The sequence below is a fragment of the Bombus flavifrons genome, chromosome 8, assembly GCF_040668555.2.
Source record: "Bombus flavifrons isolate JBK064 chromosome 8, iyBomFlav1_principal, whole genome shotgun sequence".
Classification (NCBI taxonomy): Eukaryota; Metazoa; Arthropoda; class Insecta; order Hymenoptera; family Apidae; genus Bombus; species Bombus flavifrons.
This window is the reverse complement of record NC_138449.1, coordinates 9262164-9283173: the sequence shown is the minus strand read 5'-3', so window position 1 is coordinate 9283173 and position 21010 is coordinate 9262164. Positions and strand designations below refer to the sequence as shown.

General features: G+C 32.3%; 1 protein-coding gene and 1 long non-coding RNA gene across 6 annotated transcripts in view; one reads left to right on the top strand and one right to left on the bottom strand.

Annotated features, from left to right (window-relative positions):
- Positions 1 to 21010, bottom strand: part of LOC138182724 (probable G-protein coupled receptor No18) — a 112009-nt gene that overhangs the window by 48273 nt on the left and 42726 nt on the right. For 3 of the 5 annotated variants that reach the window (XM_069118851.1, XM_069118850.1, XM_069118848.1), the window contains exon 2: positions 1635 to 1748. The exons of the other annotated variants lie outside the window; for them this stretch is intronic. The gene's annotated coding sequence lies outside the window, so the exon portion shown is untranslated. The remainder of the gene's footprint in view (positions 1 to 1634; positions 1749 to 21010) is intronic. 5 annotated transcript variants of the gene reach the window in all.
- LOC138182726 (uncharacterized) overlaps positions 12218 to 21010 on the top strand; it is a 52298-nt gene continuing 43505 nt past the window's right edge. The window contains exon 1 of the long non-coding RNA XR_011173871.1: positions 12218 to 12261. This is a non-coding gene — a long non-coding RNA (uncharacterized LOC138182726). The remainder of the gene's footprint in view (positions 12262 to 21010) is intronic.

The following is a 21010-nucleotide window of genomic DNA, read 5'->3' as shown; positions in this document are numbered from 1 at the left end:
TCTGATCTCGATAGGCGGATAGTGTTATACAAATTACAATTTGAACATTGACTTTCGAGCGTTTCGTGGATTTGCTGATGCTATTCGATCGTTGCTACTGAATTTGTAACTGTGAACCAAATTCTGGTAGCTCGGTGATTTATCGATATCTTTTATTTTCTATGCAAATATGCGAATTAGAAATATGTGAAAAAAGAAGATTTCACTTCAATAGACTAGAAATATTGTAAATTACTACAATTCACACGCTGCAAGTTTATCCTCATCGATATGCTTAATTAGCATAGGAATGCCAATTAAATCTTATCACTTTTCATAATCAATAATCAAGTATGTTAATAAATTGATAACAAAAGACAGTATATATGTGTACAGCTATTCCTATATACATCTCACTAAATGTAAAACTATCTAAGCTTAACTTCCATAAAATATATGATTTGTCCACATCTCTCAGGCCGAAATTTAAAATAATACCAAAAGAAAAATTAAAAGTGTAAAGAATTTAATTAAATTTTATTAAAATTCCCCTTCTTATAATGAAATTTTTTTATTGAATATTTTGCTCACTTTCGAAGCGAATGCAAATGATTCTTCTTTTTATTTTAATAAATTTTCGATAAGTACTATTATACATGTATATTAGACGTATGTATTATTACATATGATAATAAAAGTTATACGCGTCGGCGTATCTGATTTAATAGTAAGTATTAAACAAATTTTCTGTCATTTGATTTTAATAAAATCTCGTATAATTTCACATGAAAATAAAATTGTACTAAAAGATATTTTATTTAACTTTTACTGCAGTAAAATGTTCAAATAATATTTAATATATTTGACTGTCGAGTAAATGTTTCATTTGATAAAACAGTCGAATATTTGTGTTACAAGTAAAACATATCCATCAAGTTGTTTATGAAATAATATGAGCTCGAATATGAAACCGCAATTGTTGGAAACAGCAAATTCAAATAAAGGTGTACGTATCGTCACGAGGACAGACAAAGGATTCAGTTACGTCTAAAAATCAGATTTATTCGAATGAATTTGTCTTTGATGATTATTCCTCGCCAATTCTCCGTTATGTTTGGTTTCGCCATAAATAACAATACGATTTGTTTATGTCATGCGTTAATATATCATAAAATGTTATTAGTATATAATAAGTATTAATTAGAAATTAATTAGAAAAAGCACTATTCTTAATTTAATTCACACTCTAAAGTCAACATTTTATTTTGTCGAAAGTTGCTTCGTGACTACATTCATATTTTTATTTTTAATCTCCTGTTTCATGTTGCATTAATGTATAAAAGCCGTCGATACCATCTATTCTTGTGTCAAAAATCCATTAGTCGATACATTTCAGAACATTCGTATGTTTTGAATTTCTATATACATTTCTACTCCCTCTTTTTTTACCTTATGATTCTGGACAATTTACTTTATCCAACGATTTAAATTTACGTTTTTTGAGGAAACTATGCTTATAAAGAACTGTTCTTATTTTCGAACATAAAGGAAGTTGGTGGAAAAAAAGATTTCCTTCCTCGTAGCATGGTCTCTGTACCTCATTCCTCGTACCCTGGTAGCCTCGCTTTACTATGCAGTATAAAACATTAACTTACCATTCTCGATTATCACCCTGCTGTCTTAAAGTGGCTTCTGTTTTGCAAGCATTACCCCGGATCCGAAGAAAAAAGTGAACCGTTACTTGAAAGCTTCTCTTCAAGTTGGTACACCTATACAGGTAAATAATTCACGAAATTACATTCATGGCTGTATCTAGCCGCTTCAATTTTAGCTGCACGATATTTCGTAAAGTATACTCTAACCTTTTTATCTTTGCTGTTACATTTTTATCTACCGAACGAATAAAATTATCGTATCTTAATATACTATTAAATTCTCCAGATACTAAATATAATAATCAATTATCATTGACTAAAATTATGTTTGATTAATAAGCTCTTTCTACAAAAATTTTGTTTTCTATTTTTGATTCGTTTTTCATATACATTCAGAATCCTGTACAATTTATTATCAAACAATTGACCCTCATCTATCCTCCGTATAAATTTGACATGTTAAGATGAATCTACGAAAGCAAAATGTCTTGCAGATTGCTTCAGCATTTGTGAAAGACACGAACAATTTTATACTCGAATGTATATTGGGGTTAGTCTGTTAACGTAGTGTCAGTTTGATAAATTTATTATAAAATAAATTAATTTAAAAAAATGGAAGATAATAAAAGATAAAATAAAGGAATAATGTAGTCTATCTATGTAATTTCATCTCGTTTAATGTATTAAGAAGAATAATTATCGAATTGACAATCAGAATTCTCAACGATATTAGTTTATTAGTTAGTACAATCAGAGCATAATATTAAAATGAGAAATAAACTATACCTATATCAAAAGGAAAGCAAAATTTCCATCTTCAAATAATAACAAGGATGTCTTGCATATGAATTGGTCAATTTCCATAATACGACCCGTTTCTATTTAATTCTCAATATGAAAGGGTCAAGCGAAGGCTGTTTAGCATGTTACAATATCGATCTAAATCAAGGGGCTAACGCGTGTTTGATAAAAAAAAAAAAAAGAAATAGAGTTATAAATGTTGCTTGAAAATATTTAAAAGCAATTCGACATGTACTTGTCATTTTTAAGAAATTGCACGGTTTGCACTTGATATTTTGTGAGAGTTTATGCACGCAGTTTCTAAACAATTCCTTTAAGATGCGAGTATTGATAAAACGTCAATTTGTATACGAACGTCATGAACAGAAAAGAACTGTGATAGAAAAGATATTCGATGCACACATACAATACATGATATACGGTTAGAGTGTGTTTAGTGTACGATAAACGAATCGAGAATGTAGTAAAGTAGAACGAAATCGAGAAAGGTCAATTGAACGACCTGGAACATTTAACATCCCCTTCGATAATATTTCCTTCCTTTCTTACAACAACTGGATTTAGAAAAATTTAATCTCTCTCTTATATCGTTGTATTATCGATATTCTATTATCTATATATACTGTATATTACATATGTGTATTCAATACATTACGATGGAATAAAGAAAAGGAGATAGAAAGCATCGATTACAAAAATTCTGCAGATTACTATCCAAACGATATATTTAAAAAATAATTATTTTTGAGATTATTTGTTATTTCGTTTGAATAATTTAATTAACTCAAATACGAAGTTATCTGAAAACGATTCATTTGAATTTCACACGGAATACTTTAGTTACTTTCTCTATGTTATCCATGTCTTCTATGTTACTATGTTTAATGCGACTTTTCAATGACTCATTCGATGTTAAAAATGCACTTTAACTCTTTCCTATCATTTCGCAGAAAGTGCAGTGAAACTTAGTAATCCAATCTTGTTAAAATCACATTGTGAGACATATTCTGGGAAGAATTTCTCTAACTCGACATCCCGCATGAAGAAAGTCAATTCGAGATATGTTGCGGTAAGCGTCAATGCGCGAGTACGAACTATGCGGAATTATACATCATTAAACCGAACATCTCTGACTAAACAGAGCCAATCGCTTGGATGGAAGAGAATCGCAACGCTTGCAACAGGAGCCCTTCGCCGGCGGGAGCTACACTAGAAATCGCTTTGCATCTTCCAACTGGAAAATGCTGAGCCGATAAAGGAGCCACCCACTGTGTAACATTGAACAGGAAATTCGTAACAGCCTCGGGATGTCGCGCATGCAGAACACATGGTATATACGATAAATATGTACTCGTGTTTTGTCAAGTAAAAGCTATCTTTTCAAATATTACCAGGCTGAAGAGTCGACAGTTTCACGGTTTCCTGAAATGCGAATATCTCAGCCGTGGGCATCGTATTCGAGTGGAAATCCGCTGCTTTTGAAGCAGCGTTTTGAAGGATGCGCGAGTCAAATAGGTAACCACCGTGAAACGTCTAATTCATTCTCAAACGTCCGCAGATGATTTCACATCTGACGCTGCTCCATCTCGCGTCATTTTCGAACAACTCGAATTCGCTCTCGCGATCTTCGCACGTGACACGATTTTTCAATGCGTAGCTTGCTTTTCTCGACGTACCAATCGTTGCATTTGAGGAATCTCTGGACTAGTTGGTATATAAATGGTGTACAAATACTTTTCGTACAGTATAATGTTTTTTCTTTTTTTTTTAACCGACTAAGAAGAGTAGAGAAGATATAAGCTGGAAAAATATTTCCAAATTGCGGTTTATATCATAGTACCAGTTTTAGTTTGATATTCTTCCTTGTGGTATATATATATAGTAGACAGTGTATACAATATATGTACGTATGGGAAAATAAATGGAAAAATAATATTGTAGATCGATAAAAATCTCATATAGACCAGCCACGGTAAAGTCATACAGTGTGTCAGACGTGCTTCGCCTTTAAAATCGAATAATACTATTATTATAGATTTCGTCAGGTTTGCGAAGTCTTAGATAAAACAAAACCTAACATGTAAATATTCTGTATAACATTACTGATTTATTTATTAATTTTCTACTCACTTTTAAATAGGGATGATACAGATAGCATAATAGGTATCAGTGGAACTCCATTTGTGTGAACTCGTCGAGGAACAAACAGTTGGTGGAACTGGAGTTCATACATATAATAATAGGAGTTCACCGATTCTCCCTGCTATCTATGATTTCTCATTCAAATAATAGGAGTTCGTGTTCAGATAAGTGGATTCAATTGGCAGGAGTTTAGTTAATCGAACACTAACTAAAATTTCGTACTAATGAATAGAATTCAGATACACGGTGTTCTACCGTAATCAATAATAACGATACAAGACAATCGGTGATCTTAATATCTGTAATCGTGTTTCTTTAATACGAAAATGTTTTATGAAATTAAGAGCCTGATTGCACGAATGCAAAAACTGATATCTCTAAGAGACGAGAGAAAAGACTCGTCACTAGTCACAAATATATTGACTCGGAAGATATTAGTGAGAAGAAAGTTTGTTCTGATTCCTGTACCTTCGATTATTCGATGATCCGTATTTCCGTGTTTGTATAATCAATCAAATGACGAATGATTAATTAGAAGCATAATGCGAAGAGCTGAATTGCGTGATTGAAAGAGTCATATTTCCACGCGAATCTATCTGTATGCATAGTAAATGATGGGAAAATGTGCCATTAATACCATCTGCGATAGTATTTCGTAATTCTTATGATAATATTTCATATCATTTACATGAAACAATTACCGAAGTCCTGAACAAAATGAAATTAAGCTTATTCTATCTCATGATGAATATTTTCCATTTAATGTCCATCAGGATTCGTAATTATCGTGTAACCGTCGTTTTCTATAACATTTTCACTTCAGAGAAACTTTTAATTACAACTACTATTAATTTAGGACAGCGTCACGGTTCTTGCAATTTATTTTTAAACTAAAAACACATTCGTTGCTATTCAAAACATTTTGCCTTATTGCGAAAATTAATGAAGAAATAAATACTCGTTCAAACCACAACGATCGAAGTTAATGAAACTGGCTGGTTTAAAGAAACAAACTAATAAAATTACAAAACCACGAACGCTCTTACCAATTAACAAAATAAATATCAGTTCGAAACATTGGATAGCAAATTTTAAGAATCGATGTAGACTGTAGGAGCTGAGGATTTCAGGTTTCACAGGAAATTTCACGTCATTGCCAAACTTCTATTCATGCTTGGGCATTAAGGGGAGTATCGTTCGTTCGTTCTCTAAAGAAGAGCAGGCCAAAGGTACAATGTAAGAGAGGTGGAGTTATTTTCAGAAAACGTTGGTAGTTTCAATCAGCATCATTTGAAGCGGAAGGCATTAGACTCCCTCTCATAGACTGTTAAGGAAAGAGACGCAGAAATGGAGACAAACAATAGCATTTCATAGAGTTTACGTAATATGTTGGATGCATTTCAAGTCTGCATTCGAATTCAGAAGCATTTCTATTCACCTTTGACATTTATCTATGTCAATATAGAAAATAACAATTTCGGGGATATATTTGCCAGGAAACTCTGAAAATAAATATGTATATTCAACCTTGTTTTTCAAGGTTCAGACGGTATTAATTGTACCAGAGCCATTTCTGATAGATGCCAGTTTAATTCATGTTATTTTACTATTTTATTAGTTTAATTTTGTTATTCTACTACTTCAGAACACGAGTTCACTCTTACGCCTGAATGCATGGCAGCGTAAACGAGAAATAACATTTGATGAAATACGTTGAATAAATTAAGGCATAATCTAAGAATCGCATCTTTAGAAAAATATACATCCACTAAATATTAAAGTTAATAATTCTGGTAAATTTAATACGTTCTATTATATCGCTTTAGCTGATCCTCTCGACACGCAATTGCTTTAGATATACAATAGACTATACTTGTCATTTCATGATACACTCGCTGTCACTTCCAGGTCGAACACTCCCGTCGATCATGTCACGTGGTGCAATTTCGTCTCGTTTTGAACAAGTTTACATTCCGTTAACTTTACACTACGGAGATGAAGAACAAAAGCGGAAGATATCGACAGCAGAAAATTGTTTTAAAGGATAAACGCAAAAAACGAATGGCAAAATATTTACACGCTTCTACCATGCAACATCGCGTATATACTTTTAAAATATTAAAGAAATTCTTTAAAGAATTCTTGACTCGCTTATGTAAGTGATACTTTAAAAGATTAATGGAATTAATAGGAATAAAAAGATATTTTTTGGCAAACTCCTTACGATTAATATTAAGTTTAGTTTTCATAGCTGAATTCTTGCTTCATTGTTCATTAAAATGTCTCACTTATAATATAAAGTAATTCGTATAATAGTAATTTAAATTTATAGCGTTTAATATCAATTATTATTAACCATTTCCGATAATAGAAATTAATAGGTTCGTTGATCACTGCATTGTTTCACATTTAATCATATAATTTCACTAGGATTATATTGTTTCACAAAATATCTCATTTTAGGAATCCCCAGATATTGAATCATTATATAGATGTCCGTAATTACGTATCTATCTATTGTAGCTGAAAATTCACAATTGTGTATGTATATAGGAACTTTTATACTAGATCTAATTGTAATTTAAGATTTTCGCTGACACGTGTATTCATACGTTGTCATACATTCGAGTTTCTTTCTTTCCTATCACAAAAATGTCAGAAACTACAATAATTTCAAAATCAAATTAAACGATATATACATATTTTCTTGTGTGATATATAATATATAATATAACATGTATATATGAAAATGTAAATGGAATAAAACGATATTGCAGATCGGTACAAATATCATATAGGCCGGCCACAGTAGAATCGTCCAGTCTTTGTCAGACGTGCTTCGACTTTAAACCGAATATTGCCATTATTATAAATTTCATATTGTACTTATGTCACAATCCAAATTACGATGAATATGAAAATAACATTAAATTACTAAAACTAATTCAGTGCAAAATTTATGCATTTTGGATTTTTCTGATATATACGTCGTTTACCATTTAAAACTGTAAAGAATCACGCGTCTCGCAATATTATTATTGTACTATTCACTTATAACAAAAATTATACGTAGACAGAAGAAGAAGTCGTATTTGAGTTGGACAAATTAAAAGTAAAGCAGAATGTGGAAACAAGTCCTTTGTCAAACAAACTCATGCAGGTTTAATTTATTTCAATTTGCTTGTGCAAGGTGAGTGCGTTGCGTAATTAAGCTCGTAATGCACAGTAACGCGGAACCACGTGCTCTCTCTCCGATTAATTTCTTCATTAATTTAACACGAGAATGCGTAGCAAATTAAGGAGATCTTGATTTTTTTCGTAGAAGCTTTGCACAGCGGTCTAAGAGAAACTTTTCTTCTTCTACATGAACTGAATGAACAACGTGTTTAATTCGTTTCTATTTCCTTATTTCTATTTCCCTCGTACTGAAAGAATTCAGAATTTTTAATAGAATTTAATCAAAGAAATCGGTAGGTTAAACGTTTGGTATCGAAATGTCAAACTTTAGTATAACATCAATTTCTCAACGCACACATAGTATTCTTTATTATCTTTTGCTATGATGGTTCTTCTCAAACAATTTACTTTCAAAGTGAAGACCATACAGGAAGAATACAAGTCGTAGTCATTCACATGTGTGAAGCATGACGTATATGTTATGTATGTATATATTCATATGTTCTTGTCATGTTCCATATCATCAAACTTATATAGAAACATTTTCCAGCTGTTGTGGTTGTGATTCAACTACTTACGTTTATTAAGTATTACCATAAGAAGACATACACGCGCATATGTATAGAAAATTACATTATACAGCAGAAAATATCGATTTAGTATTTATATCGATCGAAAAGTGTACAAGGAAGGAATACGATAAATCAAATTTTCTATTTTTTACGGGAGAACGAGTTTAGCACATTTGAAGATATTAAGATATTATTTGTCTAAATTATAAATTCAGCTGATCGAAAGAGGTTTTCACATTTGTAATTATTTTATATTTTTAGACATTAAAATAGAAGAATTAATAAAAATCCACTTATCATGTTTTTTCTGTGATTTTAAGGTAGAAATTTTCAAACACGGAAAGGGATCAATAATTTCTCAAATTTTATTTTCTGGTTTATCCTCTCGCCGAATCTCATATCTTTTTATAACTATATCGAAGAAGATAGTTGCCAAACTATTGGCATTGTGTTATCACGTCGTAAAATTCTAGGAAAGGTAGGAAAGTTAGAGAGTGGAAATAAGATCTTGAATTGCAAGTATTCTCAATCAACGTAGATTTAGAAACTCGTGCGAGATAAGTTGCAGCTGTTGAAAGTGTTCGACGTTCTATTGATCAAACTTTGGTAACATAGGTACTTCCGAAATCTAATTTATCAAGTATTTAATTATCATCTATTTCTGCTGGCCTACAATTGAACTCGACTAAAGCTTGACGTATATTGCTTAATATATTTCGCAGTACGTGTTTTAGGAAACTGTTATACAATCGTATTAATAAATATTTGATAAATATTTAACATATCGACTGATTTAATAAACGGTTAACATATCGATTCGATAAACAATTTGAATCAAGAAGCGTATACTATCTAGTGATATATTTAATATCATCATAATGAGTAAACGAATTAAGAAATCGATAAGTTTCTAGACACATGTTTGTATTGCAAACAAATATCGTAATTATGTAATTACACCCTTGACCTATCAGCTACAATTTTCTTCTCGTCGATAAACTGAACTGTGTGAAAAACTAGGACATCAAAATTAGCCGTTGCTTTGCTCGACTAAATTATCCACCGATTTCTTCTTTCCCGATTTAAATACAGTAATATTCAATAAAAGGATTCTATTTGTACTTTCAAAGTGGCTATGTTTTGCTCTGACGTCTTTGCTCCGTGATCAAGTATTCATGCGCCTGCAACTTAAACGGTAGAGTTACAATTGGGGAGAGATCGTTGGACACGAACCCAATTGCAAGAGATATTCAGTCAGAAATATTTTTTCGGAACTAACTGGTGAATAATATAACATCGTCAAAATCCAACCAGTTAACCAAAGATGGCTCGTTACAAGAATATTTCGAACACGAATATTTTTTCGAAATCGACTGATCAGAGATATTATTATAACAATACGTGTATTTTTTTATTAGTTATATAATTAATCTTCTATAATATGCTGATATTTCTGTTTTTACTTTTAACGTCTTTCATTACATTCAGAGTATATTGCATGTTTCATACTTAAATGAAGACGTTGAAAATGACAGGATTACTTCCATGACCGTGTTCGGGTTAGATATCTCTCCGGTTAACAGATTCAATTTATTATCAATAAATCGTGTTCTACTGATTGATGCAATCGTCGTTTTCGCTCTGATAATCGGTTTGTCCGGAACGCCGCCGCATATCTGGTGGAACATAAATCGCATTCCTAATGACCAGGCCCGTATCGCTAATGCTGCTTCACGTGCATCATCCTTTTAAATCTTCCTCGCGATGCAGTTAACAACGGCAATTTATTATCATCGTCGTAATCGTTACGCTTTAAGTTTATGAGAGCAACAACGCGCCGTGATAACTTCCCCCGAATATTTGTGAAATATACACTTGATAACGTATTTCAAGAGTAACGTGCAACAATATTACACTTTTATCCGAAATGTAGAAAATTGCAACTAATTTGCACTGAAATGTAAAGTTCAATTTACACGTACCTGTTGATAAGGAAAACGTTTTAAAAATAGAAAATCGTGCTTCGATGTTGAATCGCACGTAAACTAAGACTATTTTTAATGATTTGAAAAATAATTTCAGTGTCGTGGAAAGTTTTGATGAACTCATGGCGTTACCTTAAAATATCGATTATTATAGTCTGCATTCGCCCGAAACAAATTTTCTGTATCTGATTTATTTATTTTATTTACTTTGACGAAGAAACATTTCCACAACACCGAATGATGACAAAACCTATGATATTAATTTAACATATCGGCTATAGTAATATCCATTCGCGTAAAATAAATCTCGTTTATCTGAGTTAACGGTTGCTTGATTTTCGTGTATTTTCTATTTATACGCGTGTAACACACTAAAACATAATATACGATCGAATTTTATAATATATATGAATAAATTTTCAACATAAAACGTTACAGATAAAATTGTAGTGAATTTTGGGTTACTAAAGCAGAGTAAGAGATCATTAAAGTTTATGTATCATGATATTAGAATGTGTCACTACATTAAGGAAGTATGTGCATCTTTAAATGCGAACATGTTCATTTTGTGCATATTACAAGGAGGTTTTAAATATTTTATCTTCTGAAATATTCAATGTCCTCGGTAACTGATCCCAAACGTTTCGTGTCTCTGAAAATTTCTTCCCAAGACTTCCTTGGAAATTCGTTTCTTTCTAGCAGGGCATGGAACATTCCAATCACGTCGCTGATCTTTTAATTATGCAACAAAGGAAAAGGTTGCCGCACAAAAACTACGTTTTCCTTGGCAAAATGACTAGTGGATATTTATATCAAATTTTACGACAGTCTAGGATGATGTTAATTACCAGCGAGACTGACCTAAACTGAAATGTTCTAAAAACTTTGCAAGCTTTAAAGTTCTCCATATAACCTCTCTGAAAAAGGGCATTGTCCTCTCGCAAAACATCATCGTATATCACCAAGTATGTACATGTTTTCGATAGAATTTTTTATCTTGTAAAAACATATTTTACACGCGCTTTCTAAGTTTCAAACTATTACTCATCATAAAACATCCAGTTTCATAGAAAGAAAGATAGATGATAAAACACGTTTACCTCATGATATTTACACCAGCTACATAAACTAGCGGCGAACATTTCTCGTCAAACTATGAAAAAGTACATTATATAGGCAAATAAATTGCACAGAAGATACGATAAATTATTTTCCGTTCAGACAAGCTTCTAATCGATGGACGCGGCAATTAGTTGCGAAGTCGTTTTGTTTCTCAACTTCGATAGAACTTGTACCAAGAATTTCGATACAGGGAACGGAAATACTTCGTATTACGAGAGATTAGTCCGCAGTAATTCGATTGTTGTTTATTTACGTCCACTTAAGACCACGTGCTTGAAATCACCGTGAAACGCTTTCAAGAATCAACCGATAATTTGCTCGCAACCATAAAAGGACATAAAATAGTAAAGACGAGGTCTCTAGTTTACAATTTTCTGATTGAATTTTTAAGAAACGATAGAAAAATGATTCGTTCCATTGGTCGAGTGTGACGCGCGAGCTTGGATCATTCGAACGTATCGATAATTTTTCAATTTATCTTAATCTATCTATGTTCAAGTAATTACTTCAAGAAAAACTCTTTCCTTTTGTATACCTGTGATCTGAACACCGTTGTTACGAAGAAAAAAGAATTTAATGAAGCAAAAAAAAATTACGAACAAGGAGAGCACAACAGAACACATTATTGTGCTCTTGAATATAAATTTTGTTTTGGGTTACAGATAGATTTCTATTGCTGTTTCTTGTAGCCTTCAGCTAGAGCTACATACCAAGGTTAACTTTTTTGGTAATGTCCTTTGCTATAAATGTATGAACGTGCTCCCTATCATATTCTATTGTACTGTAACACTGAAAGAGTGAGGATCTGGATCAGCATACACTATACTTGTACTTATACCTATTCTTATTTCAATATATTTTTCTATTACAAATTCATCTACTCGTTTCTCTATCAGTCAGCCTCAAGAATGTATAATTAATGCATATACGGTTGCAAATAAGTTTAGTGTAAATTACGAACGTTCGAGTTTCATTTCGTGTTTTCTTATACATAATTTATCTTCCGTTGCATACGAAAGCATATGACTACATAGGAAGAAAACTATGTACATGCAAAGAACACGATAAATCAAGGAAGCAGTTTGAATGTACACTACGTTGCTAGTTAATCCTGTGTTATTATAAATTAAGTTATGCGTGAATTATAAACAGTTCATTCCATATATGAAAACGTTATTAACTTACAATTTTCAAAATTTTGACAACAAATTTATTTTCTATCTACAATATTTAATGAATAGCATTAGGAGAAGTGATTAAGATTTAGGAAGGACTGCGAGTTTTAAAAGTCAGGTTTCCTCAAGATTGACACAATAAAGAGAAACAAACTGTTTCATTTTAAACAGCAGCATCGACCGTGCTCGCTTTTTAATGTGTCTCTAGAAAGATACATACCGTGTTTATTTCAAGGAGCGTGAAACAGTACAAAGCAAGATTGCATTGTGAGTTACTGAACTCAGACGAAACCTTAAATATTTTCTTAGGAAAGTTAGAGTCTTTCACGCGTGAAAATTGGATACCCCGACATTCTGAAGGAAACAAAATCGTTCTCTTCTCATTCCGAGTAATTTTATATGCAATGAAAATCTTTCAAGGCGTCTTTCAGTAACGATAGGAATTCTTATGTTTGTGACATGCGTTCTTAATTGAATTAAAGTCTTAATTGAATAATAAAGTGAACACTTGGTATGCTATTACCTGTTTCAACCAGTACATAGTAAGAAGCATTAAAAGCAACAAAGACATAGTTGCATGAAATAAAAACACGGCGGACGGGTAATTTTATGCGAAGCCGGATTATGTTAAACTAATCCGTCGCAATGTAATCAAAGGGAAGCGAGATAAAAGAAACGCGCAATTCGTCAGACTAGGGCTGATGCGATTCGCTAATTTTACGCAATGAGAAGCTCGTATATTTCGTTCTCATCCTGTGTAATAAATGGAAAGCTTCGAGCTAGCTATGTCACAAATTAGAATAGACTGACTAAAGACCCGCAATTATCACTTATCATCGTGGGTTGTTAATTCTCACTATGAGATAACGATTTTTATATGAAATCCCAACGAAGCTAATTAATTTGTACACGATTTATTCAGTTTTTTCGTTTATTTATCTACTTTTTTCTTGGAACACGTTTGTATTAAAAAAAGATACTTGTGGTTCTCTTATTGATGTAATTTCGCACAAAGGAATATTTTTGGATGTCTAATGATATACAAATTTACAGAAAAAAAAAGAAAGAAAGAAAAAATTAGAAGGGTTCACTTTTGATCCATCTTAGTATATCTTTAATGTACAAGATTTTATATTTTCCAGTAAAAAAGATAGACCATGATCGGTAACTCTATATTATGGATTGGTGTGTTATATTTTAGGAAGAATAAAAGAAAAGGAAAGAAATTCGGAAGCTTTTCATTATTTTGAATGTTTTCATGATAAAATTTAGACTGTACGGGTACATATTTATTACATTCACACCTTTGTAATAACAATGCCTTGTTTGTATTTTTCTTTATGCACTGTACATTATTGTTTTATAAATTCTTTCTATTGTTTCCAATAAAGAAAAAAATTGAAGGTATTCTTTGATACTTGAAATAGTCGCTGATGCATTATTATGCATATGCATGAAAATGCTTTCTTTTACGGAAGTTAATCTAAAATGCCGAGAACCTAAGAAATGAAATAATAGTGAAACTTATGTTTATTCATCTTGTGCTCCCAGGCGTCCTATAATGAACATCTAAATATAAAAACATACATATTTATCCCATACACCGCTACGTGACGCGTGATCTTACTTTGTCTAAGCTGAAAATATTTTTAATGTGCATGGAGACGAGGCTATATGACAAAATACTTCCGTTTCATTATTACTGTGTATTTTTTGTTTATCGATTGTGTTGCATGAAACGACAGATAGTTTGAAGGTTTGTTCCTTCAACATAGAAAGTTTTAGTAAGTCTACGTAAATTTATATTAACAGATTAACTTTACTAAGTCTAATCGGTTTTATCAAGATCATCGTCAAATGCATACGATATACTAACAAATTCTCTGGAATAAAAAGTGTAGTAACAATACGAAATTTTTACTTATTAATTGTATGCATTCTGTGTATCTTTGAATAATCAAATTTCACATAAATACACGACGATCCGTAATTCGCTGATAATTCTAATTATTAATAATATCTCTCTACTTCTATTTTTCCAGTTTTCACAGGGGTAACAAATATTTTGACTATTACACGCAAATGACTATTAATTAAAACTCCGCTCAACTACTATAAAACGTGAAAACTTTAATTAACTGCCAGAAATAAAGAAATACCACATAACTAGATTTTAACAAACACGCGGGAGAAAAGAAGAAATTGCGCTTGTCCGAGTGAACGGGCGACCAGCTGCCGATACAATCTTCATTCGTGGAATATCGAAAGTATTAGACAGTCAAAGGATAGAAACGGGCCACGGTAGATGTTTCAAAGGCTTTTCTTCTCCTATTGAGAAATCGTTCGGTTAAAATCGACGATGCAGAAAGTAGTCAGCGCGCGTCCTATTCGCGTGGCTGTTTCGCGACCTGCCAACCGTTCCGTCGCCAATATCGATAGACTATTTCCCGTGTAGCCTTTCTACCGGAGATATCGCGCCAAATGAATCCGTGTCATCATCGAAATACAATAAACATCGGCTTACCGCACTTCTAATGTCAATAAGGGAAATTCGCTCGACACACCCCCGAGTCAACGAGACTCTCAAGTCAAATAGCTTCACTGAACAAGCTTCGAGTGTGCCAGTCTAATTACTACATCTGATCCAGACTCGGTCCGCATGATAATGGTAATTGTAATTAGAAAGTTGTAATTGTCGACTGCTTTGATGAAATTGTTGCCTACGAATGTACGGAGCATATGGGATTGTTCATTGAAACGAATTGTTTTATTTGAAATGTTTGTAGATTCGTCCTTTTGTCGTGTAATATTTAAAAACGAGTCTGTGTATCATCTCAGTTATTCATATTACAATTGAAATTGATTTAGTTAAATTTTTTAGTTAAAATACAATTTGATATCGGAAATTGTTTTTAAACCTTCTTTTTCTATCAGGTATATTGAAACTAAATCTTTTATAAGGCTCTAAATTTACAACAGAACACTCTGACTCTGTTATATTTTATTATTCTAGCATCCGAATAATATAACATCTAGGCACATATAGATAGACTTGTATTTAAAAAAACCTGTATTAAATCTTTAGTATTCTTTTTGCGTTCTCTCTTCTCTGTTGTATGTTGCGTAGAGTTGTAAAAATTGTTCAGCAAAATGAATACAGCGGATTAAATAAATGATAGGAATTGCAATGTCTCGAAATAAAATACGTGGTCGAATAAATTTGCAATAGGGTAGCTAGTAATTTGCAATTTGCACCCTCCACTTTGTGTCGTTGCCACGAACGCCGTTGCACCATATAATCCAACCAGTACACGTACAGCAACTTATGTAGTTCCATTGTACGTCATCTTAATTGGTCACCTCAACTGTTCGCTGTTCACTCGTCGAATCTCGCTTTCGCCTACTCGAATTTGGATTCATACGCTGTACACGACTTATGTATACTCTGAACAGAATATAATGTACTTCCGTACTAAATATTCTACTCTACTCAACCTGACACAGCTCTCGTATAATAGGCTATTACGAGTTTCCTTTTACGAGCTGACTTTAAACACTGGCGACATATATTATTGTAATAAATTGATATTGATAAACAATTTTTCCAAATGATAGAATATTTCGAAGATGACATTAATTTGCATGTTAAAATCGTTCGCTTGTTTGTAATACTTTTTTATTTGGAAAAGCAGTTTATTGTCATGTATGGTAACTGCAATATATGTATGTAAAACACACAAACAAACGAGAAACCAATTATTTTCAAAACGTCACAAATTATTTATTTTATTTGTTATATAACGTGTGTTATAATATAGAAAAAGCAATAACTACAAATGTTCAAATCAAAAAGCACGAGAAGATAATAAAATAAAATATAGCTTATTCGTGAGTGTTCCATTTATTCGTACATGCGTAGGACTCTTTCGCTTAATTGAACTAACACTATTAGCGATATTTTATACGCCGCAAATTCCAGCGTATAAGTTGCTAATGTTAATAAATTCTCTTGCATAGTAGTAGAGATTTTATCAACGAAACAAGTGAAATTTTATAAGTCGATTTTATGAATTAAAACATGAATTTTTTCCACGTTTTGATGTCTAGAATCAACGTTATAAATACTCTGGAACACCCTATAGATATTGTCGAATGATAGTAGAAATATTGAAGAAAATTTGTCAGCTTATTCATTGCATTGTACTCAAATATCAATGTATTTCCAACGTAGAACTAAATTGTTTGCAATTTAAAAAATAAATTTTTGTGCATGAACCTTTCTCATTCCTTTGATGCTTAGAATAACATCGTGTACAAATATCGTCCGCTAATAACTAATTATATAAATAATTAAAAAATAAAGTCTCTTAAAGGGAAATAATATCCTCGATTTTTCATTGCAACAATTTCATTTATATCGATGAACAAAGTTAACAAAATCATTACCCCTAATAGAAGCTTTATTTCATTGAAATATTTCAAATGTAACTTTCGAGTACCAGCGTAACAATTAACTTCTGTTATTAATTAATTGCATATTATAATCTTTAAAAAAGTTTATTTCTATTAGCATCGTTCCCGACAACGTTTATATAGCATTAGGCCCTGTTTTCCAAAAATAAATCTTCCACTCAAAAAATATTGCCACTGTATTAAATATAGCCACTATAAATCTTCGAAATCGTTTGACGCGTCTATCGAGCTAGTAGCAGCGATGATTAAACGCTTGCCGATTCTTCCAATTGAATCATAACCAATTTTCGCCATTTCCTCGAATAGATTTTCGCTAGCAGAAGCGAACGACATGTTGCAGTTGTACGCGTGCCCGGTCAAAAATGTTTGTTCTCCCAAAACAGTGACGATCGAACATCTATATGGCCCGAGTGAAACATTACCGACATCGTCGCTACGTAGAAATATATACGGTTTCTGCGGGAGCATTAGAGCTAGTAAACTACCCGCAACGAGCAATAACTTTCCTCGACCACGCGTAATGGCCATAAAAACCGGCGCCGTTCCACCACGAATGAGATTTGCAAAATAATTCGCATGGATCTTAACCGCTAAAAGCAGCAATGTTCTCGGCTACCGTTCTTCGTAAAGTTTTGTCACGATGTGCCAAAAACTGTACTCAGAACGCGGGATACTTCTGTAGCGTGTGAAATAAACAGACGTATGTATGTCACGCAGTACGATATGTATAATAGAAGGCTTGGCACGATGTTCTTGAAAACGAAGGAAGATTAATTATTGCATAGAATTATTTATCATGTACGAAATCCATGAAGGGAGTACACAACGGATGGCAGGACGTTCTTAAATTTGAATGAAGATTAATTATTGTATAATCACTTACACATTTCTGCTCATACGTATCAGAACACGTAACACAGCTCATACGTAACATGTGATATAATTTTACAGACGAAAGATTAATTGGTCAGAGTTTTGTTCTGGTACAAGATGAGAATTTTAAGTACGTATGACTCAAATACGTAATCTCAATCTTCTGATCCAAATCTCATTAAAAAGTTTGATATGAGTCATATACTGTATAAGGCAGAAGGAGTAATATCATCGGCAAGAGGAGATTCTATATGGAAAAATAAATAAAAAGTATGATATGAAATTTTTCCGTTCGTTCGAGTAAGAAGATTCTGTGAAGTATAACTATTTCGTAAAGATTTTTTAGTGATAATTTCAGAATCCTCAAACTGAAAAAAAGTTATATTCGATTTTTACTATTCTGAGAATTTGACAACACAGTTTGTAGGACAGTTTTCACCGATTCAGATCTGTCTGTAAAAGCTATAATAAACGCATTTCAACCTTTGCTAGAGAAATAGCATGAAATCTTACTGCAAACGTGATTCTATTTCAAATTGCGATTTTTTAAATAAAATTATTATCTGAATTAAAAGATATTAAATTTTTTGCTCAACAATATAATTATACGTGAAAGGAAGTCAAATGAAGATAAAAAGGAGTTCATAGTCGTTCTTTTTTTCTTTAGAAACAGATGTAAAGATGTAATCAAGAAAAAGAAGGAGACAATTATTTCACCACAACCTTCTCCTTTTACATTTCTCTAAACTAAAAAAAAAAAAAAAAAAAAAACAATACATACACACAATGCTTTGTTATTTAAAACTCTTATATTTTATTTGTATCCTTCGATATAACAATGCATGTCGTAGAAATACTCAACTTTTTTACTGTATCAATCAATCGATTCTTAATATCTTATGCTTTATGACATGTAGAATGTTTCAGAAAGTTGGGATCAAATAACTTAAAAAATGACAGTAAACACTGTTCATCTATCATTAGTTTCAGATATATAAGACGTTCTGATCAGTAAAGTATTACCTACCTATGTCCGTACCATATGTTCAATATGACTCCCATTCATTTCAACACACCCTTCGTCGCGTTTCCTCATAGAACCATTATTAAAATATGATGTGAGAGTAAACTGAGGAATAATTCTACGCGCACATGGACGCCGTGATACAATAATAAAGTGACAAAGTACATTCTTTTGTCACTGTTACTGAATGATATTGGTATTATGCTTGATTTAACGATTTACTTGACAATTGGTATATGGACACACGCAATAAAGCGTGTTACGCGGTTACAACTCATACTTCAAAACCTATTGCAACTTCGAAACTGGTGATATTCAAGCGTTTATTGAGATCCTTTTTTATTGCTTTTATGAATACTGCATGCTGTCGAAGATTGCGCCCAACTTTTTCGAACAACTTGTATAACTACTTTGTTATAATCAGTATATACAGGATGGTTAGTAACTGGTGGTACAAGCGGAAAGGGAGTGATTCTACGCGAAAAAGGAAGTCGAAAATATAGAATAAAAATTTTTCGTTTGAGGCTTTGTTTTCGAGAAAATCGACTTTGAATTTTCGCTCGGTACGCGCGCACTTTATCACGTCTCGTTATAACGGATCTCTCTGTAGATCGTTGTCTCGATGGAAAAATTTTAAAAACAAAAAGAAAATTAAAACAAAAAATTTTTATTCTATATTTTTGACTTATTTTTTCGCGTAGAATCACCCCCTTTCCGCTTGTACCACCAGTTGTACCAACCACCCTGTATATATTGGTATTTTATGTATATGAACTGTTTCGACTTTCTTCTCTGGAGATAGCGTCGAATCTTAAATTATCGATATTAGGCTCCAATTGTTTAAAGATACGTAAATTGAATTTTCGTTTTTACTTAAGTATTCATTTCGCATGTAATATCCACGTATATACATATAATAACTGCATTTAGTATAAAATGAACTAATATTATTCACGATCGTGATTGTTTTATTTATTTCGCACATAATTTTTATGGATACGTAATAACTGCGTATAATCAGCATACTTGTCATTATTAAAATTGTAAAATTTCAAACTATTCTTCGATATTCAATCAAAAAATGAGAGAACCAAAAAGTAAAAGAAACATCATATGTAATTTTTACCTGGTACCTTTATTTTAATTAGTATGCACGGTTCTGAACAACAAATAACGAGCTATTTACGTAACGCATTAAAATCTACTTTAAGCATATACGTCTACGCTACGCGCAAATACATACATAATATACATCATGTACAATTTACCTGAGTATCTCCTTTTCTTTTTATTTAAATACGAAATTCGATGTCGATACGAATTTCTAATGTCCAATCTCTGGTCCCGTTCTTCTAACATATTATCGTTGGTGATAATTAATGTTCTAATTAATATACTATATTCGGCGAGAAATTTAATTAGAATTATTCCCGTTAACAAAATCCCAACCGATGGAGAACCAAGCACATGATCCGAACGAATTTGATATTGAAACTTTATGATTTATGCATTCCAGAGAATTTAATATCCGAGTTCCCCAGCGTTTCGTAAATTGATTTCGTTCACCTGTGCCCGTATTTTCCAAGAAATTGACGCTGTCGAAACTGTTAATAATAAACTATTACTAGGCGAATAATTATCGATAGTAAAGCGATTTCGGACTATGTAAACGAGGAATTTAACGCAAGGAAATGTAATATGTAGTTGTGATTTGTAATATTCCCGATGCCTACAGGCATCATAAATTAGCATTCACCGCATTAAGTAATATTAGTATCCTGCTATGTATTGCTATGAATAGCAATTTCTAATAGATTAGAGATACGGAAACGAGCAAAGTCTGTTGAAAAGATATATGTATTTTGATATTTTGCAATTCATCATATAAAACGAGGTAACGTATTTCAAAATTTTCTTATCTAGAATACCTTACTTTCTCCTCCTAAACAACACTACTCATTCCTCGTTTAGCGTACCCGGCAGAAAAATTTTGTTCTTGTTTCTTGTTGCCCGCTTTATGTCGCCTAGCAGT